This window comes from Sphaeramia orbicularis, chromosome 5 (assembly GCF_902148855.1).
Source record: "Sphaeramia orbicularis chromosome 5, fSphaOr1.1, whole genome shotgun sequence".
In the NCBI taxonomy this organism is placed as follows: Eukaryota; Metazoa; Chordata; class Actinopteri; order Kurtiformes; family Apogonidae; genus Sphaeramia; species Sphaeramia orbicularis.
In genome coordinates this window covers 46,804,226-46,824,197 of record NC_043961.1, presented here as the reverse complement: position 1 = coordinate 46,824,197, position 19,972 = coordinate 46,804,226, and the positions used below count along the sequence as shown (strand labels likewise).

The 19,972-nt window shown below is 38.5% G+C and overlaps 1 protein-coding gene across 9 annotated transcripts in view; it reads right to left on the bottom strand.

Moving 5' to 3' along the window:
- r3hdm2 (R3H domain containing 2) overlaps positions 1-19,218 on the bottom strand; it is an 87,835-nt gene extending 68,617 nt beyond the window's left edge. For 8 of the 9 annotated variants that reach the window (XM_030134365.1, XM_030134370.1, XM_030134367.1 and 5 more), the window contains exons 1-2: positions 18,951-19,218; positions 18,527-18,578 (exon numbers count right to left, since the gene is read on the bottom strand). The gene's annotated coding sequence lies outside the window, so the exon portion shown is untranslated. Of the gene's footprint in view, positions 1-9,950; positions 10,337-18,526; positions 18,579-18,950 lie in introns of those variants that run through there. The other variant, XM_030134364.1, reaches the window with a different exon arrangement.
- Positions 19,219-19,972: the final 754 nt, after the last annotated feature.

Genomic DNA, 19,972 nt, shown 5'->3' with positions numbered 1-19,972 from the left:
TGGTGTAGCGCATTGATCAGGAAGAAATATAATGGCCCTCGTTTTGCTTTGTATTGACATCGACGTGGAGCATAGACTTTTACACATGACTGGACATGTTGGTTTATTGCGACTCACTGCCGTCCTGTGTCCAGATCCACTGAACTCCGGTCCGTATGACCAGAGTCTGTGCAGAATGGTCTGTCAAGGAAGCATAAGACTTTTAGACAGGACTGAACATGATGGTTTATTGCGACTCACTGCCGTCCTGTGTCTGGAGCCGCTGAACTCCGGTCCATCTGATTGGAGTCTGTGGGGAACGGTTTGTCACCGTGTTATGGCAAAAGGGGGGGGGGGGGGGGCTGTAAGCCCATTGTCATTTTAAAAACAACCAATAACTCGAAAAGTATTGGTCTTATCAAGAGGCTGTTTTCACCTGTCTGATACTCGAAGTACTCCAGAAGGCAAAGGCTAGCCCTCTCCAGTTTTTCAGTTATAAAACAGACACACACGCACACACACAGAGGCCACTTGGCTTTTACAATATGTATGACGTATGATTATTAGTTTGCATGCTGTGTTAGTCTTATATTTACTCAGTCAGTAATTATTAATTGCAAATTCCAATATAGCCTACATGATATAAGATGGATTTGTTTATTGTGATCAACTTGAGATGGGTTACTGCATACTAAAATTTGCATTACTGCAACTGAGGAGATCCATTACTATTACATGCTGAATTTACAATCTAGCTGTACTCCATTTACCCCCATGCTGAATTTGCATTCAAGCTGTACTAAATTTACCCCCCCGTAGTAACTATACCCCATTACAATAACACTGCTGCATACATCTAAAAAAATTTTTTTGATACATCTATATATTAGGGGCGTGCGATTATTCATTTTCTGATTCATTCATTTTCTGAACCCGCTTTATCCTCACTAGGGTCACAGGGGTCGCTTGGAGCCTATACCAGCTACATAGGGGCGAAGGCGGGGTACACCCTGGACAAGTCGCCAGCTCATCGCAGGGCTGACATATAGAGACAAACAATCACTCTCACATTCACACCTACGGGCAATTTAGATTAACCAATTAACCTATTAGTGCATGTCTTTGGATGGTGGGAGGAAGCTGGAGTACCCAGAGAGAACCCACGCAGACACGGGGAGACCATGCAAACTCCACACAGAAAGGTCCCACCCCCCGTCGACTGGTGTTGGACCTTCTTGCTGTGAGGCACGAGTGCTAAGCACTGCACCACCGTGTCAACCCTTATTAGGGGCGCACGATTAATCAATTTTAAATCAAAATCAGATTTTTTCATAAGGCCGATTTTTAAAATAGGGGAATCGTCAAATCGATTTCATCTCTCTAGTGTCTCCGGACCGTGCGCCTCCAGGATACCATAGGCTCCTCCTCCTAACTGTAAGAGCTGTCTTTCACAGAATTCCGTGGAATGACCACAGACTTTAAATCTGTGATGGATGGCATCATGGAATCGCTGAAAATTCCATGATGGGCCCACTGAAGTGATACCAATGTAAGCCATGGTCCACACACAGATCCCCCGATTCAAATATAACTGCATGGGGATCACTCATCTTACACTGCCCACACACGGATCCGTACCATACTGTCTTCTTCTGATCCAGGTCGCGGGGACAGCAGCCTCAGCAGAGTAGCCCAAACAGCTCTCTCCCCAGCCACATCCACCAGCTCTAGGGGAATCCCGAGGTGTTCCCAGGACATCCCTCCAGCGTGTCCTGGGTCAGCCCTCAGGTGTCCTCCACACACGGATCCCCTGTCACTGACTTACGTTGGTATAATTTCTGTGGTCAATCACAGAATTTTCTGTGATTCTGTGATACCATCACAGATTTGAGGTAGGGAGTAGTGTGTTGCATTGCCAGCTGCACATGAAAACGACATGCCGACTTCTGTTGTCTTTTGTAGTTTTACCCAAAAATCAAAATCGAAAGTGAGTTTTTAGAGGAAAAAAAAAAAATCTGGATTTTATTTTTGGCCAAATTCATGCAGCCCTACTATATATAAAACATTCCCCTTCAAGCTGTACTGAAGTTTTTCTCAACAGTCCTGTAGTTTATCATTTACTATAGTAAATTTCACTTTATTTGGATATTCAAAACTACATAGTTAATGGGGTAAAAAAATAATATGGAGGATTCATCTCCAGGAACTATATGGACAAATCCTACCACTATCTTTGGGAGAAAATGCTACCCAAGGAGCCATACTGTTCGGATAACAAGGTACATAAATAAATGAACAAATAAATGTTTTGTTAGAAATAAAAATTTATCACATCAAAGCTAAACTAATTTTTTTTTTAATTCTTGGTTGAATATCCTACATCTTGTCCACATTACGATCATTCTCCTCATATCCTCTGCTATGTGAAAGGGGATTCTCAGCACAGAAAAGGATTAAATCTGATGTTACAGGATCCCTGCATATGGACACAGTAGGGGACCTGATTAGAATAAGTCTGGAGGGAACAAGCTTGGAGGAGTTTGATGCCAGTGAGGCTGTGCAGATGTGGTTCCATCAGGGTAAAAGAGCTAGAGGGCCCAAATACAAGGGCTGCACAAACAGAAATGCCTCCTTGTGGCCCACAGGGTGATGTTCTCTAATAAGAGGTCACACAGAGGTCTTCCGGTGTCTACATTTGAAAACGTATTTAACAGCTTAAGTTAATGATTTTTCCCCCCTTTACCAACAATATTTGATGCTGTAGATTTTTCATTGATGACAAAATAAAACAGCACATTGTTTTACTGTATATTGTTCTTATAATTACCAAAGCATTTATCAGGAATACACTTATGAGTGTTGTTGTGTTGCATGACAATTTAAATGGTGCGCTTAAACTTAATGGTGCTCCTAAAAATTTCACTAGTGCTTCTTGTGATAAAAGTTAGTCTGGAGCCCTGTATATACACCGACACAATATAATGCTGACAGAGGCCACAATTTCTTTATATAGTTTATGCTTAATGAAGTTATGTTTTAGGTGTGTTTGTCTTTACAAACATAGTTTTCCTTGCAAACACACAAACTGAGAGCAGTCCATACAATAAATAGAGTTATTTCTTTAAATTAAATAAGTTGCACGAGCCAAACCTGACGCAAACAGAAGATCCTAATTGGAAACTTAGGTCTGTAGTGACATTGTTGGATCCAAACAGGGATGTAACAATATGAAAATTTCATATCACAGTTATTGTGACCAAAATTATCACGGTTATCATTAGTATCATGGTATTGTTGAAATGTGCTCAAAATGTTCAAAAAGTACTCATAGACATACTGAAATAATGTAACCAAGTTGTATTTGAAAAAAAAAAACAAAATAACACACACAATGCACTTTGGCAGAAACATTAAAATATTAACATGAAAACATCAAACATACAAATGTGCATTAAGAATGGCACCTTATTTGCCATATCTGCACTACGGGTGAGAATCGGTAGGATTTTATCAATATCAATGTGATTGTTGATTCTGCTTACCAATCCAATTCCTTATCAATTCTCCTATTAATTCCTGAGTGGTTTTTTGAGTGGGAAAAAAGTAGTTGGACAGGTCAAAGTGGAGCTTGTATGACCATTTTCCATATCAAATCATTCACAATGTCACACATATACTGTACACCATTGTACACACACAAACAGAAAGTGAAACACAATCATATTTCCCAGAACTGTTTAATGAACAAATGTAAATATTCTGAAAGAATGATGATTTTAAAACATGTTCGGGTGATATGATCCAGACTGGTCAGTGGTGGCACTCCTGGAGAGTGATAGACAAATTCCAACAGTGGCATATGGCTACTGGAGGTCAGTTATTGGATTTCTTTTGAATTTCCTTCAGTTCATAAAGCCTCCTCTCCTATTGGTTTTTACACATATCATGTGCCTTTGTAAAGTTGAAGCTCACTCATTTGGGCCCCATTTTAACTAGCATGAGTTTGTCCTGAGCATCTATATTGAGAGGGTTTCTCTGTCTGGTGAGGATCTGTGCACTCGGACTGGATCCGTGCAGGAGCCCACTATCCCCAAATCTCTGGAGCACTGTCCGTGCAGGTGCCTTCAGCTATGTTTTCAGAGGCCAAACTTTGTAAACTGTGCATGCATGCCTGGAGTGCCGTTGCTTCTCCAGGAAATGAGCAGTAACACAGTGAGTTTTCAAAGTGCAGTAATCAAACATGGTTTTCATGATAATTAGAATTTAAACGGTAATACTAACCATTGGAAATTTTACCGTGGTTTAATACAGATAGTGTGATTCACTATCAGCAAAAGTGCCGAGCACAAGTCTGTCCCCATTCCATGTTGTTATGCTGACAACTGTTTCACGTTAGCTCTCCATGCTAATCATGGGGAGCATATTCACCAAACACAATTGTATGCCTATGAAATCTTGTAGTTCCAAAAACAGTCACAAGCTAGAGCCCTGCACACACAAACACTTTAGTAGCCATCAACATAGATGATATTAGCAAAAAAAAAAAAAAAACAGCAGCAGCTAAGTAGTTCTGATGGGTAAACATGGCCTATGTCCTTTTTGCACTAACTTCACACCAGGCATTCAGCTACTGCACTGTCCCAACAATGACGACACAAAAATAGAAAAATAGGGGGATGATGACAAGTCTACTGTTGGGTGTAGACACAAAAAGACATGCATACTGTGCAGACCATTTGACAGAAATGTAACAATACTATATTTGAATCCAGTTGTGCTGATCCTACTCGGTCAAAAGCCCCCTTCTTTACGGGTTAAAATTATTTGTTAGAATTGTTTTATTGCAGTATACTTATGCAGGATGTCTTTAATCCTTTCAGAGTCTATAAGTACTCAACAATGACAACCCCTTTCCTTGACTATACATTTCCATAAGAGTGACTTTGAAATCAAGTCTCTATTTTTAAAAATGCATTTCCATTGCTTGCTTGTGTATTCATCTAATGCATGTGAGAGAGCAAATGTGTATCACAGGCAAGAATGAAGCCCCATCACAGATTAGGAGGTAGTGTTAATTAGAGAAACAGCGAGTCGCAACATCACGTAGCTGACCTGACAGAGGTGGCAGGTCAGCCTCACACTGTGCTATGCCATCTGCTTACCTGTAAAAGCCAACCCCTCCCAAAACCTGCCAGTCAAAGGATAGCAAGTTATCACTCCCCAACTTTTTTCAGTTTTTCTTGTCTCTTTATCCCTCTATCATTACATCTATCATCAATCAATCATTACAACAGTAACAACAGTCCTTGTACTAGTATAGCATGTTCTCCAAGGACTTTTTCTGGAATCTGTTTCCTAATGCTGCTTGTACACTATTCTTAATTATTGCTTATTTTAATGACTTTGTACACCAGATTGTAGATATTTAGCCAGTAGTTGTGTATGGGAATCAGGTTTCTTGTCCATTGTAACCAACAAAGTCTATACCATACTATTAATATAAAAAGAAACATTTATTGTACAGATCAGAAGACTAAACATTCAGAAACATTAGACCTTATTTATTCAGTTTTATTTAGAGTAAAATGACATCATGATTGCAATTTTAATTACACAAGCCTATTACTGTAACAACATTTTGTTTTAGTGTGGTTGGACAACGTGTCTTATACATGGTTCTGTCATGAAAAGCTCAATGTACATTACAGATTTATCCATCAATTCATTCATTAAGCTCACAAATATTTGTGCCATAAATGAAAAAGTAGTGCTTTCAGTGGCCTTCTTAATTCTTACTGCACAATTGTTGAATTGCTGCTATGGGTATTTTCCAAAATAGCCAGTCTAAAGAGGATGACCCATATTTGTGCAACGAAATGTGCAACTCTTCGTGCATTTTGTCATCAATTATTTTGCTATTATCGGTAAAACATTGAAGACGATTCTCCATTCTCTACTCAGCGGGACACAATCTCTCACCAAACAGAGCATATGGAGATGGATATACACACACACACACACACACACACACACACACACACACACACACACACACACACACACACACACAAAAGAAACACTTTCTCCATCTTTATGCTTCCATTGTTATGCATCTGACCATAAGGACTGGGGTGGCATAAGATATGATATAGCGCATCTTTTCTCAATATACTGTGATTGTTAAAGTATCATCATGGTTCTGTTAGAGCAAACAAACCACTCTGAATTTTATGATCCACATGCCACAGAATCAATAAGATCAAACCATTTGTCATAATATTGTAATAAGGATTTGTTTGCATTACACCTTCATTTGAGATCTACTGATTCTGAAGAACAGAATTATTGGAGAAAAAAAATGAAGGATGCATAAAGGTACATAAAGACTATAACAACACAGAAGCAAATGACTCTTGCTGAGAGATGAAGGTATTCATGCACTTCTTTGTGAAGATTAAAAAAATAAGGAAAATGTGAACCCTCTGACTTAAACGCAATTACAGCAGCCGTTACTCAAGGGAATCCTATTGATTTTTTTCTCCTCCCTTTTGCTCCCCCTCGTGCTTCCTGTTTCATACTTTTTCCCACGTATTAACAATTAGTATGCAGGAATGAAGTTGCAGGAGCACCAAAAACCTTGGGACCAGATCTCTGAAATCCCAAACAAACTGGGTTATGGTCAATGACACAAAAAAATGCACACACACAATTCAAGTCAGACTTCACTGGTGACTTCAAATATGTGGTTTGAGTGTGTTTTCATCATCAGGAAAGAAACCTATGCTGAGCCTAGCAAACATTAGAACGTACACAGCATTATCCCCGCAACCTGACACCAAATGAACTGCTTCTATCTAATTTGAGGACTGCTGCGTGTACATTGTCTTACTTTGATGATTTTTATTGCCCATCACAGAATCATGCAATCAGCCTTCCATACCACCTCTTTTGAAATGCAAATATGTCTGAGACTTATATTGCCTTTTTATAATATAATACATTGCAATTATTACTAGTAACTTTATTTACTTTTGAGATTCATATTATCATCACAAAATAAAATTCAAGAAATAGCCTAAATCAAGTAGCCTCATTATTGCTTAAGCTAACAGACAGGAAATTAAATGACCCCCATCATCAATGGCTATCTCTCTCTCTCTCTCTCTCTCTCTCTCTCTCTCTCTCTCTCTCTCTATATATATATATATATATATATATATATATATATATATATATATATATATATATATACATATACATACATACATACATACATACATACATACAGGGGTTGGACAAAATAATGGAAACACCTTAAAAAATCAACAAAATATAATTTAATATGGTGTAGGTCCGCCTTTTGCGGCAATTACAGCCTCAATTCTCCGAGGTATTGATTCATACAACTTGTGAATTGTTTCCAAAGGAATTTTAAGCCATTCTTCAGTTAGAATACCCTCCAACTCTTTTAGAGACGATGGCGGTGGAAATCGACGTCTTACTTGAATCTCTAAAACTGACCATAAATGCTCAATAATGTTGAGGTCTGGGGACTGTGCCGGTGTAGTATGGAATATTGACCCCCTGGAATATGGACCCGGGGTCCTGATTCCGCAGCGGAATATGGACCCAAACATATATTGATGTCATAATCATACCTAACACTATTATCCATACCTTTTCAGAAACTTTTGCCCATATGAGTAATCAGTTATAATCAATTATAGCAGCAGGATTCCATTCTAGGCCGGCCTAGAATAGAATTCCACTCTGGGCCGGCCCGATTCTGAATCGGGCCAGATTCCGTTTTGGGCCTCGACATATATACACACACACACACACACACACACACACACACACACACACACATATATATATTTATATATATATATATATATATATTTTTTTTTTTTTTTTTTTTTTTTTTTTTTTTTTTCATTTATTTAAACTGTGTTTAGATTTTTTATTTTGAATCATTTCATTTGGAAAAAGAGTATTTCTATACTTTGGTCATAATGCTTTTACCTGTGAATACTTTCTCCACTGCCATTTATAAGTAGATTATCATTTCTGATGCCTCATTTCTTCAAGTTTCCCACTGCCAGGTACTGAAATACTACAGGGAGGGGGGCTGCTCCTCTGATCATTTACGTGTCGAAGCATAGGATTTGCTCTTTGGAGATATCATGCTTTTTCAGCATTTCAATTAGGACTGTTCACACTGACAGTAAAAGCATCGATTCCAGTAATCACTCTTGAAATATAAATAAACACAATACATCATGTGAGCCTTGGAAATTAGTAAAGCCATTCTTTGCTAAAGGATATTTTAGTCTTTCCAAACGCAGTATGCCACATTACTGAAGAAGACAACAACAATCACTAGATTCCATCATCATCTATATCAGATGGGGTTGCAATGTTGCTCAACGAGAAGTACAGGACGCAGCTTCACACATGCATGCTTATTTTACTTCCCTGCCCACACATTCAGTGAAGAATATCAGGGTCACAGCCAATCAGGGGCAAAGCAAGGGAAGATCTTTGGGGAATGCAGGTGGGAAATAAAAAAAAAAAAAAAAAAAAAAAAAAAAAGAAATGATGCTACACACAGTCAAACAGATACAGCCCTGCTAATGTCATGTGTATTAGTGCAACCATTGAAACAGTGACAGATTTTTGCTTGCATGGATCCCTGAAACCAATCCATCTGCAGTTACTGTTGTGCTACAAGATACACACACAGTCAAAGGCAGTCATTAAAGGAAACAGCCATACTTAGTACTAGACAGATACATGCTGCGTGGCAAGAAATAACAAAATAGAAAAGTGGTGAGGATGTTAGTGAGTCTAGCTTTGTTAGACCACAACCATCAGAACAGAGAAGAGGAGGGAAAAGCAAGGTCTAAACCTGAAACAGTGCTGAGGCCATGAGGACGGCTCGCTATTTATAGCGACAGATTTTTTATTCAAGAGGGCTCTGCTGTTGTGCTTTCTCTTACGCTTATGCTGCCTTTCTCTCACCTCCTCTCTATTTTCTCGCTACTCTTGCACATTGTGTTCCACAAATAATGAAGGAAAAACACTGGCATATACATGTATGGATGTCTAAAGTCTAATGAGAGTGAAAACAAGCCTTCAGTTAGTCGTTATAATTATAAACCAGTGCTACATCTTTAAGTGAAGAGGGCAATTGTGGATAAACTTCAGGGTCTCTTAACACAGGACTACCCACATACTGTCTTATGTAAGCCTTAGGTTGTCCTTCTTCCCTGTACCCCTCCCTCCCTCTGTCCCTTCGTTTCCCTCAGTATGACAGTGTTGCCGAGTGACGCCCACTTTTCAGTGACTCTCCACCCCCACCAGGCCACCTCCACCCTCCTCCCCTCATACACAGACACAGCGGAAGGGAATTCCTTATTACCTCAGCATTTGCCTCACCACATGCAGTTGTTTTATACATGTCTCTCTACATACAGTACATAAACTGATAAACAGGCACAAATACCATTAAAGACACCACGACTTTAGTATCATCCAGCTTCAAAATATGTAAAATCTAATTTCAAACCCAATATGTTCTGGCTTTAGCAAACCTACCTGAGCAGTTATCTATCTATCTAGCTCTCTCTCTCTCTCTCCATATATATATATATATATATATATATATATATATACACACACACACACACACACACACACAAAGTAACATAAATGAATTTACACGACAACACGCTACATTTCAACAAACCTCATTATTTGATTTCTATCAAGAGTAAATATAATTAAATTAATTGCTACTGAAGATTCACAAAGAATAACAATGAAAAGCGTAAAGATAAAAGATGATTAACCAAGTAGCAACGGGTACACAATGAGCCAAATCTCTAAAATTGCAAAGAGTACACAAACCAGCTGCATACATATTAGTAACTTACTCACTGACAAAGACACACACAGCACATGCTTACTGTATTCAGACTTCAGCTCTCAGGATCTCTGGCCAAGTCGGATCAGGTGTCTCACAGATAAAAGCACATTATTACCAGAGGCTGAGGCAGCTCTTGACCAAAGCAACACTGGCATTAGTTATATCTCACTAAAGCACAATATATTCCCCATTTCCTTCAGCATGTAAACCAGCCGAGTTTCAGGAGCGCGCAGCTCTATCACTCTCTTCGGCTCATTCTACTTTCTTCCTCTTCACGCTTGCTCTCTTCCCTTCATGTCTGTAACACCTCGTTGTTGTTAATGGGTTTCATAAAAATGGACAGAATGCTATTTTGACTGCCGCCTTTCTTTTTCTGAATGAAGCACAAGCACTGGAGGGAAGCGGAAAGCCTTGCTTGATGTTTCCCCCTCTCCCTACTGCTCCTGTGCTATCATGCGCATAGTTTGCACCGCTCCCTTCTCCTCCAACCCTCCCTTTTGTGTGAAATCTTTCTCTCCCTCTCTCACACACACACACACATATCTTCTTTGCTCTCTACCACTCTGTATAAGAATAAAACTGCACTGACAGCCAACCCAGGGCTCACAAGAAGCCCAGCTGTTTAAAAGGCTGCTTAGATCAGCTGGTTTGTCACTTGTAAACAACAACGACTTATACAATGGGTAAAGAAAACGTTTGTTGTAACAACCATCTTTGGTTTTGGATTCTTGTTTTAAGAAAGTCATTTTGACATCTATATACACAGGCTGCAGACACTGTCCATGCATGCTTTAGTCACCACTTTTCCTTCTGCATTTGATAGGAATATCTGAAGCCATTATCTACAGCTAGGGATGTAACGATCACCGGTATAATGATAAACTGCAGTAAAATTTCCGACGGTTAGTATTACCGTTTGAATTCTAATTATTATGATAACTGTGTTTGATTACTGCACTTAGAAAACTCATGGCACTGTTCATTTCATGGAGAAGCAGCGGCACTCCAGGGGTGTGCACCCAGTTTGTAATGTTTGACCTCTGAAAACATGGTGGAAGGCACAAGCATGGACAGAGCTCCAGAGATTCGGGGGCTTCCGCAGGGAACAGGTCCCTCTGAGCTAGTGCGCGCAAGAACCTGGTCCTTTCTAGCGCGCACGCATGGACTCGGTCCGTCCAAGTGTGGGTCCATCCGAGTGAGCACACGGACCCGGTCCATCCAAGCGCGCACGCACAGACCCGATCTGTCTGAGTGCAGGTCGGTCCGAACAAGCACGCGCACAGACCCGTTCAGCCCGACCAAGCAAGCGCACAGACCCGGTCCATGCTAGTGTTAACCACTCCCCGGCCCCCACTGCCTCAGATCCTCTCCCACAGAGAAACCGTCTCCATATACACTGAACAAAAATATAAACGCACCACTTTTGTTTTGCTCCCATTTTTCATGAGCTGAACTCAAAGATCTAAAACTTTTTCTGTGTACACACAAGGTTTATTTCTCTCAAATATTGTTCACAAATCTGTCTAAATTTGTGTTAGTGAACACTTCTTCTTTGCTGAGATAATCCATCCACCTCACAGGTGTGGCATATCAAGATGCTGATTAGACAGCATGATTTTTGCACAGGTGTGCCTTAGGCTGGCCACAATAAAAGGCCACTCCAAAATGTGCAGTTTTATCACACAGCACAATACCACAGATGTCACAGGTTTTGAGGGAATATGCAATTGGCATGCTGACTTCAGGAATCTCCACCAGAGCTTTTGCCTGTGAATTGAATGTTCATTTCTGTACCATAAGCCATCTCCAAAGCTGTTTCAGAGAATTCATGAAGAAGACTGTGCGAGGAAAATGGTGGTCACACCAAATACTGACTGGTTTTCTGACCCCCCTGGACCGCCCAATACAGTAAAACTGCACATTTTAGAGTGGCCTTTTATTGTGGCCAGCCTAAGTCACACCTGTGCAATAATCCTGCTGTCTAATCAGCATCTTGATATGCCACACCTGTGAGGTGGATGGATTATCTCAGCAAAGGACAAAGGAGAAGTGCTCACTAACACAGATTTAGACAAATTTATAAACAATATTTGAGAGAAACTGGCCTTTTGTGTACATAGAAAAAGTTTTAGATCTTTGAGTTCAGCTCATGAAAAATGGGAGCAAAAACAAAAGTGGTGGGTTTATATTTTTGTTCAGTGTAGATACTCAGAACAAATTCATGCCAGTTCAAATGGGCCCAAATGAGTGAGCTTCAATAGTCCAAAGACACAGGATATGTGTGAAAACCAAAGGAGAGGAGGCTTTATGAACTGAAGGAAATTCAACAGTAAATCCAGTGACTGACCTCCAGAGGAACTGGACCATATTCCACTGTTGTGATTGGTCTGTCTCTCACCAGGAGTGAACCACTGACCAGTCTGGATCAGATCACCTGAACATGTTTTAAAATCATCATTCTTTCAGAATATTTAAATTTGTTCGTTAAACAATTCAGGAAAATATGATTGTGTTTCACTTTCTGTTTGTGTGTATAATTGTGCATATATGTGACATTGTGAATGATCTGATATAGAAAATGGTCAAACAAGCTCCAGTATCACCTGTCCAACTGCTTTTTTTCACACTCAAAAACCACTCAGGAATCAATAGGAGAATTGATAAGGCATTGGATTGGTAAGCAAAATGGACAGTAGCTTTGATATTGATCAAATCCCATCAATTCCCACCCCAGTGCAGATATCTGTTATGTCCATTAGGTGCCATCTTTAATGCACATTTGTATGTTTAATGTTTACATGTTATTATTTTAATGTTTCTACCAACAGAAAGTACATTATGCATGTTACTTTACTTTATTTTATTTTTTTCAAAATACAACTTGGTTACATTATTTCAGTGTGTGTATAAGTACTTTTTGAACATTTTGAGCACATTTCAACAATACTGCGATAATAATGATAAACATGATGATTTTGGTCACAATAACCGTGATATGAAATTTTCATATCATTACATCCCTGTCTACAGCCTTTGGAGAAACTGAATGAGCACTGACATTTGCGGGTGAACCTGCCTCAACCGTGCTGCCCAAGTAAAAAAAATTACTAATTATACTGTGCTTTGCTTTTTTAAAAAAAAAAAAAAAAAAAAAAAGATAGAGGGGCAATAATGAAAATACCTCATTAGCGAGCAAAAACCTTAATCCCACAAGAAATCATATTTGCATATTCTCCCTGCAGCTCCCTTTATGGAAACAGTGCCCGAAAGATGCAGTAGAAGAGGCAGCCAAAAGTTCAGCATCAAAGGAAACATCAGCAGGAAACTCTAGGTAAGGCCATGTAAGTCCAGAGATGTCTCATACACTTGAGTTGTGGAGTTGACATTGGGTTTGTCACAATCATGAAATATAATCTGATAATTGTCATACAACTAACTGCAACAAATTTGTCTTTTTTTGTACATTTATGAAGCCATGATAGTATAAGTCAAATTGTAGTTTAATAATACAAATACACCTTGCAATCAAGAAGAACATTATAGGTGGGGCTGTGCAATTAATCGAAATTCAATTACGATTTCGATTATTACACGCAACGATTACAAAAATTATGTAATCGAGAAAAAACGATTATTAATTTGAGTTGTTTTACTTCACGCGCACGCAAGCTACCATGAGCTGCTCTGCCCCGCCCCCCTCTAAGCTACTGCTGCCTGCTAGTCGGCAGGTCCACCCCAAGAGGAAAGTTTTACCTAGCAGTCTGGAAAAATGGCAGGAGAATCACAGCAGAAGTGCTTGGTAAACAAAAAAGGCAAGTCAAATTCAATTGTATGGAATCACTTTGGGTTTGATGAAGAAGACGAAGAGCAAAAACACATCACGTGCAAAAAGTGTTTCGTAGTTGTGTCCGCACCGACCGGTAACACAACAAACCTTTTTAACCATCTAAAGTTTAACCACCGCCACCTTTATCATATTCTTTATCTTATGAAAAACTAAAACGCATAAAAACAACTTCGTCCACAATGCAATCTTCAGTCTCCGAATCTCTTTACGCTGCAACTCCCGTATTAACCTAACCCTACCCTGTATAACCCTAACGTACGTATTCTACAGGGTGTCCCATAAGTCTCCATACATAGGAAAAATAAACGTTTCTTGACATAAACCATTTTTATTTATATAATATGCTCTATATGACTGCCATTTTGTCGGGAACACATTTCAATGCGTGTCCTCCACTGCTGAAGAACTATAAAGAAGAAATATAAAGAAATACATGTTAGAACCATATGTATTACAGGGGTTGGACAAAATAATGGAAACACCTTCTATGATGCCACAATGTTAGGTGTTTCCATTATTTTGTCCAACCCCTGTATGTCTCCTATGTATGGAGACTTATAGGACACCCTGTAGATGGCTGATGTATACAGAAGGCCTTAACTGAAACCTCACAACACGCCACTGAATTTACTATGTTTCATACTACATTGAACATACTTGAATTTATAATTTGCACTTTACGTGAGTTTTTTTTTTTTTTATTGCTACAGTTCTATGGCAAGTCTATAGCAGTTTAATTACAGTGCACTATTTGTTTACAAAAGGAAACATACTTGAATTTACAGTACACTTATTTGATTTCAAAGATTTTTTTGTTTCGTACAAAAGTGAAAATACTTTGTTTTAGTGGTTAAAAGCTTTATTTATGTTTAAAGAGCATATTTTACATTGTTTTGCAAGAAAAAAATAAACAACTTTAAGGTTAACAAATAATCGTTTTTAATCATCGTGATTTCAATTATTGCTAAAATAATCGTGATTATTTTTTTTTTCTATAATCGAGCAGCCCTAATTATGGGTACTGAATATTAGGAACAAATAAACATATACCTGTATATAAGATTTCGCTATGCCTTTTAGTGTTTATAAACATAACAACTCACATGAGGTAGATACATCAAAAAGACTGACTTAAATACCTACAAGTAAACCAAATGTGACTCATTACCTGTACATACAAAGAAGTTACTGACAATATCATGCATTAATATAACAATATTAGAAGTAAAGCACCTAACCACAGCCCAAGAGTGGGTGACTATAAGAAGACCTCACTAAAAGGGCAAAAGTCAAACCTCTGACAGTAGCAGACAACGTACAAATAGTAGAGGAAAATAAAGGACTAATGGATTAGTGATAACTAGGCTATCACTCGGGGTTTACAAATTTAAAAAAAAAAAAAAAATTGTGATGAAAGTCATACGCTGCTTTAAATCCAAGTTAAAGGATCAGCAATGAAGAAGGGATGTCATAGCCTACTTAATTATTACTGAAAATGTGGGTTATAACTGCAACCACAAAGGACCAACAAGATATTACAACACATCACACAATGATAACCAAAATAACTATTGGAGTGCAAAGTAAACATAGGTGATAAAACGCTTCAGATAATGTTACAATATAAACCTGCATTATGATTAACACTGTATTTTTCTAACTCTTATTGTTTAGGATTAAAAGTGATTTAGGTTCTGACCATAAATAACAGTTTCAAGTTATAGAGAAGTTTTTCCAACTTCCTCTCAGGACAAAAAGTAAGCATTTAAACTTCAAAGAAATAATGACAGGACATTTCTAATGATATAATCTGGCATGAAACTTCACACAAAATTTGTGGTCTTACTGCTCAGCTCTAGTGACAAATGGAAAGACAAATCGTTATGTGTGATGTTAGACATTTTACTGTGAAAAAAGTAAGAGGAAGTTTACTCACAAAGAACAGTACAGGTGCCTACAGCTAGAAAAAACATCCACAACTGGAACATCACTGTGGTACACAACATATTTTGCTGCACTGGAATAAGTGTTTGAATGAAATAATGACTTTCAATTTTTTTTTTTTTTTTTTTCAAGCTACACTTTTGCCTGCTGTAATACTATACACTATACATGACGTACACATGACGTAAACAGCGTTACTGGTTTAAAACAAACATTTCTACAACCCCCCTTATTTTAAGATCTATGACTTCACTAGTATGACTAAACGCCTAGGCTAAAGGGGATGGCATATGTGATTGCCACCAAAATTCTCGGACCAAGTTCTCATTCACAGGACATCCCTAGAAGATGGCAAAGAGCTTAGAAAGAATGAAGGGGAAAGGGGAGGAGCAGAGAGCAGATCAGCAGTCAAAGATAACGCAGATAAACTGCTCAGAACTGTGAACACGATCACCATACCTTACAAGCAGCATACGACTGAAGACCACTGTAAAAAGTGGTTACTACACCAGCATATGTAAAAATGGGCTAAAACCAGTCCTTCCTTAATACAACTTGGTTTTCACAAAACCAGTTTTTCATTGACTTTTCATTTAGCATTATATTATGTACCCATTTGTTACCTCAGCAAAGGTAAATAAACCTATTCTTACATGTGGCAGTATTTTTTTTCCCTCTTCAAACAATAAGGCAAGAATCACACTTCACAACTGAATCAGACTGCTATACTCAATTTGAGGCCAGACGTGGCCATGCAACCAGTCGCCTGCCTTCCTCTCTGATCAATAATTTACATCAAAGCAAGCAATGAAGGATAGATACGAACTCAGAGAATTGAGAAACAGTTAGTGTGAATGACATCAAGATAAAAAGGAACACAGAAAATTTAAAAAAAAAAAAAAAAAAAAAACAGAACAGGAAAAGGAGAAGGAAAAATAAAGATAAAAAGAAACAGAAGCAGGAGTGGTTAAGAGGAGAGAGAGATAGCAGCAGCAACAGCACCACGCTTGGTGCTCTGGCAGAGATCTATAAATAGCTCTTCAAATCTCTCTAGAAAAAGCCACTCTTCTGCTTCTGCTGCTGCAAACAGAGATTCAGAGACAGAAGCAGTTATGGATACCTGACTGACAAAAGCACAGCAACAATTTAGGACTGAATAAGAAGTGTGTGTTTCAAACTATACCGGCCAGAAAATGCAGTATTAAATAACACTTATATTGGCCATCTCATCTTGTATAAATATTTGATTGCAACAAGCATGTGAATATGGTAAAAATAGGCTACCTTCAGCACAAAAAGTCACATGTTTGGCAAGTGAATGAATAAAGAATTGTTTATAGTCACACGTCCTGCAAAGCGCAAAAATGAACAACAGTGGTTTTGAAATCCTTCAAGAAATTCACATACTTCTTAAGAAAATAAGACTTTTAAACTTAGCCAGTTCAGTTTCCTGCTATTTTAAGTTTCCCTCATTCCTTGGTGTTTAATATGTAATATGACTTCAACATGTGCAGGTTGCAGGCCATAAGGAAAAACATGTTAACAGACAGGCTGGATACACGATTTTTTTCATTGCTGGCCTTAGCAACAGCAGACTGTTGATTCAATGACTCACCTGCAACATATCCTACTATGGATAGGCCCTTTCTCAATGATACTGCTTTTAAACCACCAACTAGACTCAAAGACATTCAGCAAATATTATTGTAGAAAAGGAAAGGAAAGGGCTGTAATTACACCACAGCCAGTCAAAATGTATCCCAAACAAAAAAAAAATACAGAAATTGTGTAATCAGGCCAAGGATACATCCTTAACCTGACTGGTCTAATACAAAACAGTTGGGAAAAGGACTGATTAATAGTGATGTTTCAAAATCATTTAAATATCAAATGTGATGATAATGACCTCCCTGGCCTATCACTTGCCAAACTTCAACATTACGGCTGGCCAGTGCCAGTACATTAATATTTATATTTTCAGACACACATGGCGTTTTCCCAGAGCAGATGTTTGAATTACAGCTCTGACAGTCTGTGCTGTGATCCCACCTTGTTTAACACAACAGTCTTGCTATCTATTTTCGGCTCAAGTTTTATAATGTGACCAAAAGCCAAGACTCCGAGGGTAATGACCATTTGTGGAGTATTTCTCATCAAAACACATGACAGATTTCATTAGTATTTAACTGTGAATTTAACAAAGTATGAATTGAAACACAAATTCAGTTCCAGACCTGCTTACGTTATGTTTGGAACTACATCATACTGACCAAGATGTAGGTTCATACTATATGAATTCAGTGCATAGTGGGTCATAATAACTTTAAAATATACATCAATCACAAGGGAAACTTCCATTATGTAGTTCGGAGAAATCTGACTTATCTCAACTGTAATCACCTGACTGGCATTCAGTTTCTGAAATCATTAAACCAAATAAATAATGCAAACTGTAGGATTTAACTTCTCGTTAATATCATCACTATCATTACTGTAGTTTACGACCACCACTGAGAGTCGATTGGCGTTTATAACGTGTTATCAACGGGTAAGGTGTGCTGGAAAGAAGACTGCAATGAGTAGTTTCAACTTCAACTATTTGATTGTAATTCAACCAAATAATCACTGTATAATCACGTACTCAAACCAGCAAGTTTCAGACTCATCTCCAAGCCAAGATTAATAGACAAACGTTAGCATGGCCATCTCGTTTCATACATGGAGAACAAGGACTTTAAAGATGGTGCTTAAGGTTGCGTTTCTTATCTAAGAATCATGGATCATCGCTTTCAAGTTATCTCAAATTATCTTAAGGCTTTGCTCACCGTTTGCTGGCCGTATGTCGAGAGTCTGTGTGGAGAATCCTTGAAGTTGTGTCTGCAAAGAGCAGATGGCAGTGTGGTCAGAGCCGAAGCTGTGCAGTTGGCTGAAATTATTAGCTTACCGACACGCTAACAATAGCTAGCTCACGACTAGCTTGTTTCCTTTGGCATGTATAATTAGCCACCTACAGCACCTAACATTATAGCCACCTAGCTAATGTTAGCGTAGTAGCTAGCCTGTTCTTGTCAATGTACGCTAGCTACCAAACGTTACTAAAACCCAGTGTTTATAAAACAGCTAGTTAGCCAAAAAAGTAGCATATGTTTACAATTACGTGTACGTCGTTATGAAACTGTCCCATCACTGTCAGGTCTTAAAATAGGAGATGCTAGCTGATACGGTTAGCTAGCCTTTCGAATGACTTACCGATGCTAATATAATGGTGCTGCTAGCTTGAGTTGGTTCACTGCGACCCCGACTGTCAAAATAGCGCCGCGTGAGGGAAGAGCGGCATTAACATTAACGACAGATAGCAAGCGCTGATCAGCAAAGTAATCGAATCCGTTATAGGAATACAGCTAAATAACAACAAAAGCCCAAAGAATAAAAGGACACAAATTAAAGAAAAAAAGAAACAAAACGCTATTCCCCCTTCTCGGCTCTGGCTTGTGTGTGAGTGTGTCAGCGTCACTTTTTTCCCCTCACCGACAGTTTACGTCAGCGGCGTACTTCACAGTCGCAGGGAGACATTCAGGATCCGGCGAACTCCTGCTGCCCACAAATGTACAAAATATATGTAGTGCATGGGCGAAGCAAATGAAGGCGCAGTTTCTGACATTCGTTTAGATAAGATCCTCTCTTGGTTAAACTATTAGACAGGAGCACAACATTTTTTTTTTTGTTTTACCCACATACGATGCGTTATTTACAGCGCTGTAAGAAGTATCGACAATTCAAACGCTTTGCTTAAGTAAAAGTACTAATACCACACTTAACATACTCCCCAAGTTAAAGCACATTTAAAAGGCACGAAGCCCTCTCCAGAAAAAAGGAAATTAATAATACAACTACCTGCAGTTTTATGCAAGGGTTGTGCATTTTGATAGGCTGTTTTCCAGATCTTGAAAAGTCTGGAATTTTGTGTGAAAGTCTTAATAAAGTATGGGGAAAAAAGTTTATCTCATAGTTGAATTTTAGAGTATGCTCAAAGGCACATAATCTTGTAAGATAAGAAATACATGAGGAAAGCATATTAAAAAAACTGGGTATGAACCGGTCGGTACTGGAATGATTCTAGTGAAACTTGTTTGTGGGATACTCATGCATTTTTGTGGTTCTCATAGGTTTTGAAAACCTTTCTGTCAGTAAAACATAATTTACTGCAAATTATGCATTCATTCATTCATACATGTATTAAAATTAATTTTTCTGCGACACACAACAGGCAC